The following is a 10,635-nucleotide window of genomic DNA, read 5'->3' as shown; positions in this document are numbered from 1 at the left end:
TTTCAGAGTCACACTGTATTTATTAAAATTGCTTTTGAAATGTTAATCACCGAATGTTAATAAACAAAGTAATTATTCTTGATTTTCTTTAAGGCTTCCATTTATTAAAGGGAACTGACGCTATTCATGATTTCATGAGGAAACATGAGATCTATAAGTAGGTTAATGTGCTTTTCTCATGAAATTAACGAAGGCATTTTCTTATTGCATAATCAGTAAATTAGAAATGGGATTATCGCATTTCAGGGAAAGGTGCTATAATAACTTCTCACTGGATCTGATTAGTGCATTCACAGCGAGTGCTTTCTCTTAGCAGACTTTCTGGAGGGAGGGGCTTATCAACTGAACTCAAGTAATTCAGCAAGTTGCATTAAAGTGTGCAAATGAAGTGAGTGGGAGAGAGGAACTAAATCTCATATCGCCATCAGCTTTGATGAGACCCGGGCTTGCTCCCCACCCCCTCATGCACCACCCACCCTCTGCACATCTGCACAGGCCTGTTGTTGCTCTGACTTCATGGCACCAGTAAGTGATGTCTCTTTTGGCCAAGCAGACAAGAGGAGACCAAAGGAACCAGAGAGCTCCGGGAGACAGAGATGCCAGTCTGCGGCTGGTGAGGATAGGAAGCCAGGGGGACAGCTCGCACTTTCTCAGAGCAATGTCTGGAGAACCTTTGCAGGGAAGCTGGTTCAAAGTGTCCCAAAGGTGTGGCCTGGCAACCTTTCTTTAACATGCTCCTCCTGGGCCTGCTCTGATCCACCACAAAGGAGTCCATCATATTTGCTCCCGGCTTCTGCTTCTACTGATCTTTGATTCAAATCCCAGCATAGGGTCTTTTTGCTAAATGGGGTCCTTTTAAATAAAAGATGCATTGTTAGAGAAGCTAGGAGGGTTTCGTTTCTGTAATGGGGTCTTTAGTCAAACACAGAGCAGACCTTCTCAAGGAGAGGGGACAAAGATATTAGTGGTCAGGCCCCACAGGCTGGGGAGAGACAAAGATTCCAATCCAAGTGGGTGAGAGCCAGGAGGGGAGGGAAACCTTGCTGGTTTTATTCACAAGAGTTTTCACTAGTGACCAATAGAAGCAATAAAAAAAGGGTGTCAAGTCCGAAGGGACATAAAATTCAATGACTTTAAAGTTCTCTTCTAGTACCATGGGTGACCCTGTGCTTTTATGGCTCGCTTAGGCATTCTTTCCTGGGCTGAGTTGTGGAGTAAACAGAACACAGGTTCCTGTAACACACAGCCCTGGGTTCAAATGAAATCCCACCACTCACAGCTGTGTGCCCTTGGGTTTGTCATTTCTCCAAGTCTGTTGTCCTTGCCTACAAAAACAGAGATACCACCTCCCTCCTGAGAGCATTAGTAACTATGAAACACATTCTTTTGTTTGTTTGTTTGTTTGAGGAGTCTCGCTCTGTTGCCTAGGATGGAGTGCAGTGGCATGATCTCAGCCCATTGCAACCTCTGCCTCCTAGGTTCCAGCAATTCTCCTGCCTCAGCCTCTCGAGTAGCTGGGACTACAGGCACGTACCACCACGCCTGGCTAATTTTTGTATTTTCAGTAAAGATGGGGTTTCAACATGTTGGCCAGGTTGACCTCAGGGGATCTGCCCACTTCTGCCTCCCAAAGTAGTAGGATTACAGGCATGAGCCAGAGGTGCCCACCCCCAAGACCCCCTATTCTTGATAAGCTGCCTGTCCTCCAATGTTGGTTCAGGAAACAGTTATTCAGTCCTCCCCAGTGCATGCACTGAAGCTTCTGGTCATAACCGCAGCTTGGGCCTTCCTGCTCCCTTCCTCCCCTCCCGGCCTGTTCCTGCTAGGCTATTGCAGGTAGACGCTGCTCAAGTGCATCTGGATACCAAGGGTCTGAGAGGCAGGAATCCAACTATTGGAATCCAACTAGAGGAGCCAGAACAATTCCAATACAGGGAGCTCCCAAGAGAAATCCCAAGGGAATTCCAAAGAGACTTTGCCACATGGGCCTGAGAGTCTTGGGCCACTTTGCTTGTGCGCCTCGCCGTCGCCCTGCAGAGGGGCTGAGTTCCCGGATGTTGGCTCCTGGAGGATGGAGAGTTGCCCCTGTGTGATCAGAGGGGAGGAAGCCTTGAGCTCCCCCTAGTGCCCGTGGCCGAGCATGTAAACCAGAGGCCCAGGAGGTCAGCCGCGGACCTCACCTCCCACTCAGACTCCATGCAAGGCTCTCAGGGCCTCATCAGAATTGGAGTCCACTTTCCAAATCTGGTACCACTCCTTTCCACAAAAGCAGAGGCCACAAATTAGAGATTTCTTGCCTCTAATTTTTTTGGCCAGCTCCATGTTAAAGAAAAACTTTACTTGCCAATATGTAAGCGTTGGATTTGACATAAAAATCCAGACATGTGATTTTTCTTGCAAAATCAGAAGCTCTGGCAGATGAAGCCTCGCTGGCTTGCCCACTGCTCACCTCTTGCTGTGTGGCCAGCCCGGCTCCTAACAAGCCATGGGCTGCTACTGGTCTGGGGACCAGGGTTGGGGACCCCTGCAGTAGAGGGCAGGGGCAGAGGTGGGGAGGCCATTAAGAGGCTGTTGTTCTGATGCAAGTGAGAGATTAGGGTACGCTGGACCAGGGTGGTGGTAGTAGTCATGATTAGAAGTGGTTGGTACTGGCCGGGCACAGCGGCTCATGCCTGTAATCCCAGCACTTTGGGAGGCCGAGGTGGGTGGATCACCTGAGGTCGGGAGTTCAAGACCAGCCTGACCAACATGGAGGAACCCCATCTCTACTAAAAATACAAAATTAGCCGGGCATGGTGGCGCATGCCTGTAATCCCAGCTACTCGAGAGGCCGACGCTGGAGAATCGCTTGAACCGGGGAGGCAGAGGTTGTGGTGAGCCGAGATCATGCCTTCGCACTCCAGCCTAGGCAATAAAAGCAAAACTCCATCTAAAAAAAAAAAAAAGTGGTTAGTACCACAGAATTGAACCCCTCTCGTATATAAAAAGCATCTTCTCTCTGCCATTTTTCCTCATTTCTGCTCTAACTGAGGCTGAGAGTCCCTGGTTGCAGCCCCATCAGGCTGTAGCCTGAGCCATTTTTTCCGGAACTGATGGGTGTCCTTCAACTTTACGTTGCTCCACCCAATTCTTCATGGTTAGCGTGTGGTTCTGTAATTTCATGGTGTCACTCACCAGAACCCAGAAGAATTCCAGTCTGTAATCCAAAACATTTAGAAGACACAAGCAAATGCTAGAAGAACTCATCATTAAAATGACTTCTCTCATTCAATCCTGCTAGTGAGCCAGGCGCTTGAAGGTCTCTAGGATTTTCTACATGCTATTATCTTTTCTTGGACTACTTCTTCCCTCCACCTGGGTAACTCTGTCTTAGCTTAGACATGGCTCTCTCCATAGATCCTTTCTTGACCCAGAAGTTTTTGCTGAAGGCTGCCACCCCTAGTCAGGAGGCAGTTCCAAATTCATCTTCACAAAGGTCTGGGACTAGGGTGCAAGCTTTCAGGAGCCAGTTACTCTCAGGGCTGTGCAAGCGTAGGGGCCACTTGGGAGTGTCTCCTTACACTCTATACCCTAGGAGCCTCCTGCAGTTTACCCTGGTCCTGGCCCTGGCTGCGATCCAAGACATGCAGGAACATCAAGCTCAGGGGTTTTGTGCCCCCAGATGCTCTGCCACTATGGTGCTGAGTTAGATTGTACCTTGAGAGGCACTGGCATGCCATTTGGAAGAGAGAAGAGCAGAAGAATCCATCATTATCCAGCAACACTGAACTTGCTTGGCAGCAACGTTCATCATTCCCGAGTCACTTTCTTGAGCTCACCCACTTCACTGGTGTCACCAGCTGCTGAGAATGTCATGAGACCCTTTCTCGGGAAGCCCATACTCTGTCATTTCTTGAAGCAGCCCTCCTGACTGCCACTTTCCGAGCCTCTATTTCCCTCTAATAAACTTTTTGGTTCCCTAAATACTTGGAGTGGCATTTGTTTTCCAGGCTGAGCCCTGACAGACACATTTCCCCAGTCCCCCGTGAGAAAGAGTAGCCTTCCCTTGAGTCATGATTTCAGCATCTTCACCAGTGTAGGACATCTGCCTGGCAGCCAGCCCTGTACACTCTGGCTGCTGATGCCCAGGCCTTCCTGGCCTTCCTTTGGTGCCCCTTCCTGGCATATAACTCATAACTCTGAATCTCCATCCTCAAGTGGGTTCCTCAGGAAAGCTGTCTCTGGCTCTGCCCAGCCCTCTCTGTGACCAGCTCCATGCCGTCCTAAGCACTTAACTTAGAACTTCATTATTTATTTATTTATTTTTTTGAGACGGAGTTTCCATCTCTTTTGAGATGAAGTCTTGCTCTGTCGCCACGCTGGATTGCAGTGGCATGATCTCGGCTCACTGCAACCTCCTCCTCCCAGGTTCAAGCAATTCTCCTTCCTCAGCCTCCTAAGTAGCTGGGATTACAGGAGTGCACCACCACAACTGGCTAATTTTTTTTTTTTTTTTTTGAACAGAGTCTCGCTCTGTTGCCCAGGTTGGAGCATAGTGGCGCTATCTCAGCTCACTGCAAGCTCTGCCTCCCGGGTTCATGCCATTCTCCTGCCTCAGCCTCCCGAGTAGCTGGGACTACAGGTGCCCACCACCACACCCAGCTAATTTTTTGTACTTTTTAGTAGAGGCGGGGTTTCACTGTGTTAGCCAGGATGGTCTCGATCTCCCGACCTTGTGATCCACCCACCTTAGCCTCCCAAAGTGCTGGGATTACAGGCGTGAGCCACTGTGCCAGGCAAGAACCCCATGGTTTTCTTCCTTCCTATAGTTTATTCCTGATATGGTTTGGCTGTCTCTCCACCCAAATCTCACCTTGAATTGTAGTAATCCCCAAATGCCAAGTGGGGGGCCAGGTGGAGATCACTGAATCATGGGGACAGTTTCCCCCACACTGTTCTCATGGTAGTGAATAAGTCTCATGAGATCTGATTTTTTTTTTTTTTTGAAACGGAGTCTCACTCTGTTGCCCAGGCTGGCGTGCAGTGGCATGATCTCGGCTCATTGCAAGCTCCGCCTCCCGGGTTCACGCCATTCTCCCACCTCACCCTCCCAAGTAGCTGGGACTATAGGTGCCCACCAGCACGCCTGGCTAATGTTTTGTATTTTTAGTAGAGACAGGGTTTCACCGTGTTAGCCAGGATGGTCTCGATCTCCTGACCTCGTGATCTGCCCTCCTCGGCCTCCCAAGATCTGATGGTTTTATAAATGGGAGCTCCCCTGCACTTGTTCTCTTTTGCCTGCTGCTTTGTAAGACCTGCCTTTGCTCCTCCTTTGCCTTCCGCCATGATGGTGAGGCCTCCTCAGCCATGTGGAACTGTGAGTCCATTAAACCTCTTTCCTTTATGAAGTACCCAGTTTTGGGCATGTCTTTATTAAGAACAGACTAATACAGTCCCAATGTATAATATTTATTTGATTATTCAATAATCAGTGGCACATCTCTTTCAGTAGGTGATAGGATCCATGAGGACAGGCAGAATTGTCCACTGTGGTGTCCCCTGTATCTGATTCAGTACCTGGCACTAGTATGTGGTCAATGAGCAATTGTAAAATGAATCAATAAATAGTTTGTTGCATTGAATTGCATCAGGTTGTCAGCACTCATGGAGCACTTCTGGTAATGGTAGCTCAATAATAGACATATGGGAGAGGTAAAAAAAAAAAAAAAAAAAGAATATCAGTAAACAGGAAAGGTTAAACCTTGTGAAGGCACATATTCCAATATGGCCACCGAGGGCTCTCCCTTCCCAGGAGCACTTGTTACAATGTAACTTTGACATTCCTCCCATCAGGAAGTGAAGTCTATGTCCCTTGTCTTTGAAAGTAAGTCAGCTTTTGCACCTGTTTTGACGAATAAAGTATAGCAGAAAGGTCATAGCAAACAATGCCACTGTCCCCTTACTTTGGAATACTCCCTTCTGAAGTTTTCAGCCATGGAGGCAGTCTGGCTGCCTCCGGGTCCGCCATGCTGTGAGGAAGCTCAAACCCCCCTAGATAGAGAAGCCCTGAACCTACTTAAAGAAAGATATCCTGCCAGCCTTCAGCTGCTTCAACCACTGTCTGGTTGCAATTACATGAGACCACTGACCAGAACAGTCCAGATGAGACTGTTCCAAATTCCTGACCCACAAAAACAATGACAGATAGTAAAATGACTTTTGTTGCACTAAGCCACTGAATTTCGGGGTGCTTTGTTACACAGCAAGAAATAACTAGAATTGATTTGAATTCAAAGAATGTATAATCTAGTTGGAAGCCGGGCATGATGGCTCATGCCTGTAATCCCAGTCCTTTGAGAGGCCAAGGTGGGAGGATCACTTAAGTCCAGAGCTCAAGACCATCCTGGTCAATATAGAGAGACCCTGCGTCTATTTTGGAAAAAAAAAAAAAATTAAGTTGGAAAGTCAAGAAGTGAGTGAATTTAACCAAGTTTATTGGATGGTGCCAGCAGTCTCTGGATGGCAAGGGTCCAAATTGTACGGTCCTATCTATGCAAATACTGTAAATACACTCGCCCATCCATCCCCATCTTCCCTCTCCCATTCATCTCTATCCGTGCTCCCTTACCTCTGCCCCTAATCTTGCCTTCGTCCTTCAAATTCTTGGTTCCCATCATATGTCTGCAATTCACTGCAGGGCTGACACTTTCTCAAACTCTCAACCTGATGGAGCCTTAAATTAACAAGCTACCTGGTCTTCCCAGCTTCACTTTGGATATACTGCAGAGTGGAGTCAAGGATGTTTAGATCACAAATCCCTGGTTCTGGCTCCTGGATCTTGGCAACAGTCATCACATAAATTTTCTAACAAGAGACACATCCGCATAATTAAACCAAAGATATCACAGACGCAGACACATGCAAAGAGGGCAGGGCTGGGAGAAGGGAACCATTCATCAAAACCTCATCATAAATTCAAGTTGAAGGACTGAAAAAAAACAAAGCATGGATACTTCCCAAACCCAGCAGCTGGACCTCTCACTGAAATCCTGAAATCACTGCAGCCCAACTCAACATCTGGGAGAGAATAAAAAATAATAAAGACTTAAAAAGAACAGACGCAGGGCAATTACCAGTTGAAGTGCGGATGGGGAATATAAATTCTCTGAGCGCCTAAAGACAGAAATATACATTGGCACATGGGTCTTAGGGCTGTGAATTTCATCCAGCTGTAGCCACCGTTCTTTCTCACCATGACTAATATTTCGTTAGCAAATGCACTTTCTAAGCAATGAACATAATTATGTTCAGGTTGACATGACCTAAATTAGAGTGGCTGAATTTTTATTTATTCGGCATCAGCAGTGAAGTAAAATGTCCAAAAGGATTTTTGATGCTGAATGAAAGTACCAAAGAATGTTGGGACGAACATTTTATTTACAATCAGAAGATCTGGGTAGAAGTCCTGTCTAGTCCGTGTATACATTTTGTGCGACTGGACAATATTGAATCTCCTAAACGTGGACAGAAATTTGAAATGGATATAAAACCTACCTCACAGAGTTTTAATGAGGATTAAATTAGGTAATATATCTTCAAAACTCCTGCCACATTGCTTTCGGCTTCTTCACCTGTGAAATTGGAACAATACTTGCATAAGAGGGTTAGGTTGTAAGGATTCCTTAGCTGATGATACTAATTAAGATACTCTTGGTTGTAACAGACAGTGGGATTTATAATTGCTTTAAAATGTAATGTATTGGCTGAGCACTGTGGCTCGTACCTGTAATACCAGCACTTTGGGAGGCCAAGGTGGGCGGATCACTCAAGGTCAGGGGTTGGAGACCAGTTTGGCCAACATGGTGAAACCCAGTCCCTAACACACACACACACACACACACACACACTCACACACAAATAGCTGGGGCATGGTGTCACATGCCTGTAGTCTCAGTTACTCTGGAGGCTGAGCACGAGAATCTCTTGAACCCAGGAGGCGGAGGTTGCAGTGAGCTGAAACGGCACCAGTGCACTCCAGCCTGGGCAACAGAGCGAGACTGTCTCAAAATAATAATAAAATAAAATAAAATGTATTGAGTTGTTCTAGCTAATGAGAAAGCAGAAGGTAAGTGACTCCAGAGTAGGATCAATGATATCAGTGATGAGTAATATCAAGGCATTGAGTCTAAGTCTCTGCAACCCATGTGACTCCTCCCTCATGGCGACAAGATGGCTGCATCAGCTCCAAGCATCAGGTCGTCACACCAGAGTACCCAAAGCATGAAAGGAGAAGTTTTTTTTTTTCCACACATCTTTCTTATCAAGGAGGAGACATTGCTCAGACACCCCCCACACATTTTCTGTTACATCTCATTGGCCAGAACTGAACCATGGCTATCTTTTCCTGGGAAGGAGCCTGGGGAAATAAACACCCAGGGTTTCCAAAAGCTAGCATGGAGCGCCACCTCCAGCAGCAGGGGAAAAGGGGGAGAAAAATGACACTGGGGTGGGAAACACACTGGATCTGCCCCTGTAATGGATGTGGAGTGTCTACCATGATGGGCCAATGGAGTAACATTCATTGAGTACTCGCTGTGTGCCAGCCGTGGTTTCTAGTCCTTTAGAGGGATCACCTCATTTCATCCTCTCAACAATCCTTGAGAAAGTACTATAATTAGCCTTGTTTTTCTTTTGTTTTGCTTTGTTTTGTTTTTGAGACTGAGTTTCACTCTTGTTGCCCAGGCTGGAGTGCAGTGGTGTGATCTCAGCTCACCGCAACCTCCATCTCCCAGATTTAAGTGATTCTCCTGCCTCAGCCTCTTGAGTAGCTGGGATTACAGGCATGCACCACCATGCCTGGCTAATTTTGTATTTTCAGTAGAGACGGGTTTCTCCTTCTTGGTCAGGCTGGTCTCAAACTTCCGAACTCAGGTGATCTGCCTGCCTTGGCCTCCCAAAGTATTGGGATTACAGGTGTGAGCCACCGCACCTGGCCAGCCTTGTTTTATAGACAAGGAAATTGAGGCACAGACAATTTAATCCAGTGTAGCTCAAGGCTATACAACTATGAGTTGGCACAAAGATATCCACATCTGAGTCAGAGCAGGTTGAGTCTTCAAACTAGGTCAAAGGTGGATGCCTATCTCACTTCTCCGGTCTTGTTTGTTCTGATTCTCACGTCGAATTCAAGTGGATTTGAGTTTCTACCTGTGTATCTTAGTGATGAGTATGTTGGTGAAACCTTTCCATAAAGTCATGAGATCTCCTAAACTGTTCCAGAATTTATTTACACGTTCAAATTGTGGTGGCTATTGTGGACTGGAGGCACCAGGCTCAGGCTTACCTGGACCACGAGGTCAGCGACCTGGGCCCCTATCAGGACTGATTTGTGCCTGTCACTTTCCATGGGGTCTGAGAGATTTTCTCCAGAGAGGCAGGTGGTAAGCTGTGGTCACAACCAGGGTTTATCTATGCCTTGTTAACTGGGCAGGGAGGCTACTGGAAGGAAGTCCCCCCAGTATGAACCACAGGGCCCCTGGGAGAGAATACGAGCCTGGCACAAGGAGCTGGGCTCAGCCACAGGGCCTGAAGGTTTTGGATGTGGCTTGTTGGCTCTTACTTGGCCCTGTCCCTGAGGAACAGAAGCACTTTGACTGTGACCTCAGGGCCAATGGAGTAAAGCAGTGAGGAGAGAAGGACCTTTCTAAACCTCTCTGGAGAACAAAAGCAACCCCAGCATTTTGGGTCAGAGCAGAGCAAACCTGGGGCGATGCCTGGACCAGAGCAGCTACTGGTGCCCATTGGAGTCTCCTAGAGCTTGGGGAGAAATAGTGCAAGGTGCACAATCAGGTGTGGACAAAGATCTGTTCTTGACCTCCTACTGTGTGCCAGGCACTGGCTGGCATGGTCTGTGTCCTCAACAGATCTCCTGACAAGGGAAAGGAGCTTAGAAACAGCATGTTGAGCTCTGTAATTGGGAAAGTGCAGGGTACGAAGAGTGCCTCCAGGAGGGCCAGGCACCTAATTGGGCTTGCGGAAGATTCTGGAAGTGTCTTATTAGTGCATGCCTAACCTTTCATACCAGTTTTCTACAATGCTTCTGCTGTCTCATTTTTCCCTGCTGCATGCCAACCTCCACGGGGCAGCCAGATTTGTCATCCTGAAGCAGTTTTCTCAACCTGATTTTTTCCATGATCACTACCCCCACAATACACATCAGTGAATTTTTTTTTTGGCTGGAGTTTCACTTTGTGGCCCAGGCTGGAGTACAGTGGCACAATCTCAGCTCACTGCAACCTCCGCCTCCCACGTTCAAGCGATTTTCCTGTCTCAGCCTCCCGAGTAGCTGGGACTACAGGCGCCCGCCACCATGCCCGGCTAATTTTTTTTTTGTATTTTTAGTAGAGATGGGGTTTCACCATGTTGGTCAGGCTGGTCTCAAACTCCTGACTTCAGGTGATCCAGCTGCCTCAGCCTTCCAAAGTGTTGGGATTACAGGCGTGAGCCACCGCACTCGGCCACAGCAGTGAAATTTTAATACCACAGAGATATTGTATGTCTGTTTGCTTATCGTACATACATCTGTGCTTTATACACAAAAAGTACAATTTTTTTTTTTTTTTTTTGAGGCGGAGTCTCGCTCTGTCACCCAAGCTG

Source organism: Rhinopithecus bieti, unplaced genomic scaffold (assembly GCF_001698545.2).
Source record: "Rhinopithecus bieti isolate Rb0 unplaced genomic scaffold, ASM169854v2 scaffold_31527, whole genome shotgun sequence".
NCBI classification, from domain to species: Eukaryota; Metazoa; Chordata; class Mammalia; order Primates; family Cercopithecidae; genus Rhinopithecus; species Rhinopithecus bieti.
This window is presented reverse-complemented; position numbering follows the sequence as displayed.